This window comes from Nymphaea colorata, chromosome 11 (genome assembly GCF_008831285.2).
Source record: "Nymphaea colorata isolate Beijing-Zhang1983 chromosome 11, ASM883128v2, whole genome shotgun sequence".
Taxonomy (NCBI): Eukaryota; Viridiplantae; Streptophyta; class Magnoliopsida; order Nymphaeales; family Nymphaeaceae; genus Nymphaea; species Nymphaea colorata.
This window is the reverse complement of record NC_045148.1, coordinates 22,810,771-22,815,282: the sequence shown is the minus strand read 5'-3', so window position 1 is coordinate 22,815,282 and position 4,512 is coordinate 22,810,771.

Sequence of the window (4,512 nt, the reverse complement as noted above, 5' to 3'; positions counted from 1 at the left end):
AAGGCCGTACAAGCGCGAGCGATACAAGAAGACTCTCACAGCTCACTCAGGCAAACCATACAAACCACGACTAACGAGCAAACCACACCCAATAGAAAGCAAATGGGACGGTCGGCTCCTTGTGACCGTGTCTCGGGCAATGGGCCCTCGAGGTGCCACAGAGGGGAGCAAGGCCGAAGCCTGGGCCAAAGCAGTAAAGAAAGGAAACTACTATGCTTCCTAAAAACACAAGCAAATAACACCCTCCCGCGACTATGAGCGGGATGAGAAAACTTACCGGCCAAGGAGCTACCTTGGCTGCGCGGACAGGCCACGGGGTGAAAACCGATCCCCGGGCAAATCAGCTCACGGGCCGACGTGAAGCGCGCGGCCTGGGACAGCCGCTTGTTATCCTTGATGACTGGCGGGTCGTGCAGGCTGAGAGGGTCTGCTGCTGCCGATGCAGAGTCGGCGAGAAGCGCACGACCGGGCTGACGCCTACTGCCGGACGCCGAGCGGATGGGCGACCGCCTGTCGCCTGTGATGCGCCTGCGCGTTGCGGGCGCTGCCGAGGGGGGCGAGAGCCGAAAGGCAATGCCTAGTTGCCTGGCTACGGGGTTGGCTCGGCCAAGGCTGTCGACGGGTGAGGGCCGTCGGCTGGGAGCTGGCCGGGATCGCTTAGCGCAAGGCTAGCGCCGGCTGTGCCTGGTCCCTAACTAAGGCCGACTGGTTTGGTGCGGCGGGTCTCTAAGGGACGGCTGGTCAAGGTAAGATGGGCTAAGGGCAGGGGTAGGCCAAGAGTGAATATGGCTTAGGTGGGAAGATAGGTGACCTAGCTACGGGGTAGGCCAAGTGGGATGGCTTCGGACGAGTGAGCCTAAGCTCGGGTCAAGGTCAATGGTGACCAAGAGGGAGATGGGTCCGACTAGAGGGTGGCTGCTACTGGACCAAGTTGGTGAGTCCGGGTGAGCTCGGTCAAGAGGGACACTCGAGGTAGGCTCGAGTCAACTAGGCTAGGTCAGGACGGGTTAAGGGTTGGACCAGATCACCTAATTGAGCTAGGTGAGGTTAAGTCAACCGGGTCTAGGTCAAGGTCAAAGTAAGAGGGGTTGACCTAAGGGAGAGATGGCGCACGGGGTAGCCTTGTTGGGTTCGGTTTTACTTGGCTGGTCGAGCCAAGGGTGAGGCGCCAGATCTGTGTCACGTGGCAAGATCAAGGGCTGCAAGAGGCGCAAAGGTAGACCCTAGCGATACGGAAAAGAAGAGTTGCCTTTTCCTAAAACTAAGGAAAGGTGGACTCGAGCTGGATGCGAGAGAGGAGGACGAGGGGCTAGGTGGCACTTGCGGTTCTCTCAAGCTGGGAGATGGTGACACGTGGAGCTTATGAAGGGCTGTGGTTTCATGCGATATGAGGTGTCCTAGGAGCTGGAGAAGAATGAGGGACGAGGGCTAGAAAATAGGATCAACTCCTAAAGGTGAGGAGAGAAGAGGGGAAGTGGACTCGGTAGTGGTCTTGCGGTTGCTAGGTGGATGCGAGTGATGAGGGGCACGTGGCAGACTCGGGACCGAGCTGGAAAGCTGGAGCTCGAGCTGGGTGTGACGTGGCTAAGAGGACACACCAGATGGAGACACGTGGCTGGATGGACGCCTAAGATTTCTAGCGACTAAGGATGAGACTCAATCAAAAAAGCAAAAGAGAAAGTTAAGGAGAAAGACAAGGGACGACTCCTACAAACTCGGGCCACGAATTCTCGAGTTGATCTCGAGTGGGACTGGTGGGTGCTGACGTGGACAAGGGGCTGGACTGGCTAGCTAGATGATTGACACCTGGACACGTGGACGGACGAGATGAAAAGCAAGGAGACTTACCCGGAATTGGCTGGCGGCCACGGTGGACTGCTCCAAGCTTGCCGGCGACTAGGGTTCACTCCTTCGCCCGGAAGTCCGATCTACCCTTAATGAAACTTAACGAAAACAAGAAGGCAGAAGGGCAGAACAGTCCTCGACCTCAGGGGCAATGGCGGACGCCGGAATTAGCAGCGGCGACCGTAATTGTCCTCTTTTCCGGTGAGGCACCGAACTTGCAATCTAGCCATCGGATTCCGCCCAAGTTACACTATTTTTTAGCTTTTCTTTGGGCGATCCTTTTAAGCTAGTTTTTAATTTCTTACCACGGCCAGATCCATGACTTTTGCTTGTTTTTATATCTCTAGACCGAGGGTTCAAGGTGGATGAAGCCGAGCCTTCATTCAACAATTCTTTGGCTCTTCCACCGATTGTTTTTATCCAACGTTCTCGGGTTGGTCTAAGCGATCGCCTAAGTGAAATGAGACAGGTAAAGAGGTCTCTAGGGCCGACTGAACCAGAGATCTCAGCCCTGCTCTTGGGTATGCCAAGAGGAGAACCGGACTTGGAAATTTCGACCTAAGAAACTCCCTCACTCGATTCTCGTTTCATGCTAAGAAATCGTATGAACTAACCTTACAAACGCGTCCCATTGAAGCCGAGGTCAGACCTGCGCCTTCAACCTTCCCTTCTCTGAAACCAGACTTTCAACTCCTTCGAGTGTAAGGAGAAGGCTCTGATTACAGGTTTAATGAAAACCGGTAGGGGTACTTACGTGGTCAAGGGTGAATCTGCCGCCGGTGAGGAGGAGATCTGCCCGAGCCGTGCCTTTGGGCCTTCGTCGAAGACGCCGGTGCTCCAAAGCTCTTCAGTGGAGTAGAGATCGCCACGGGTCAAGGGGGCGCGAGAGGGAGAAGACGCCAAGTTCACACTCACGGTGAAGAAGACGGGAGACTATAGAAATGGCAGAATTCCACAAGGGAAGATGCTAACCTCGCGAGGAGGAGAGAGAGTGCTCGACTCCAAATGACTTCTATTTCATAATTCTCGATACATTGTACAAGGATCCAAAATTATTTATACTATCCCTATTTGGATCGTCCACAATCCGGACTGTATCCTCTACCCAAAGACCTAATTACATTGGCGCCAAGCACAACCCGCTAGGCTAGGTCTAGACTTCAAATCCCCTTATTGACTTAAGCAAATTCGACTCTATTTACTAAGACAAAACGCTAGAAAGTAAACTCGGGCCTAGCGCCCAACTCGTAAACTAAATGTTCAAGCCCTTGAGCTTTTGTGAGCTCAAGGTGGGGACCTCGTGAGGGGACCCACCCTCACTTCGGGTTTTGGGTGTAAGGGTTCGGTCTGGCTTGACCGAGCCATTGCCTAAGACGTTCTAGTCTCAGGGTGCCTCAAGAGCCGTGCGAACTAGATTCACTCGGGTTAGACTTATCTAACTCAACGAGCCCAACATTTGAATCAAGGACACCTTGAGTCTCTTTCAATTTAAGCACCGTTGATGACCTAGTTGCTCCTCCCGCTCCTCCCGCTGCAACTATCTCTGGCGCTTCCTTACTCTCCTTGGGACTGGCCTTGATACTCTGGAGAGATCGAGCCCACAGGTCGGAAGCCTTGCGCTTCCTTTGACTGGTCTCAGCTGGCTCGGCCTCTGCTGGGTCTGGACCACTAGGTAGGTCCGTAACATTATCTTTGCTCACTTAAGTAGAGTTGGGAGCATTATGCCTTGATGGCGTGGCTTCTTTCTCTGCAATTTGGCATGCGCTTGTTTTGGCTTTACCGTACTCATTAAGGGGACGGTTTCTTCAGCGACGCAGGTCCAAAAAAAAAAAAAAAATCCGGCGCTTTTAAGCATCAAGGAACATTGACCGAAAGGGGTGGGCATCCAACCACAAGAGAAGAGAGTGGTGTGAGATGTTCCTTTTGCCCTTAATCTATGACGACTCTCGGCAACAGATATCTTGGCTCCTGGTGGGAACCCGGCTAGGACCGCCTAAACTAGCTGCTGAATGCCAAACTCCCTTCCCAAGGATCTCTTGAGATAGATGCAGAAAACAATATAAAGAGGGCTTATACAACTCGATCCCTGCCGGACATGCAACCCCGGCTAAAAATTTCCCAATAGGACATGAAAACTGGAATGTTTCCCAAAACCCCAAAGGCCGACTCCTATCACAGACGCAAGGAGGGTCGAGGCTAGTACAACCGAAGCGATACAAGTAAGCACTCACCTCACTCAACGCGCATCACATTCAAGCCACCAAACCATAACAAGCATGCCTAATCGAGCAAACCACTCCCGCAACCCCTAGGTGGTCAAGCAGCCCATAGGTGTGTCTTCGGCACTCATGCCTAAGAGGACCCCGATCGGCCGCAACGCCTTCAACGGCGGGCTCAAAACAAGTACACCCAATCCCCGCTCTATAGGCGGTGTCAACACCAACCTTCCCAGAGCTAGTCTGGGGTCATGCCGAGGCCAAAAAGCCCCTGGTCTCAGCACTCAGCAAGACACTACCCGCTCTGTCATGTGGGGTCAACAGCAACTGGCCCGAATGGAAAAAGGGCAGTCCTCGGGTCTGCTCCTTCTATGCGGTACTGCCTCAGCAACACATGGCCGCAACAAGTGAAGAGCTCCTCCCGCACGACCTCTGTCCCAGCAGCTCGAAG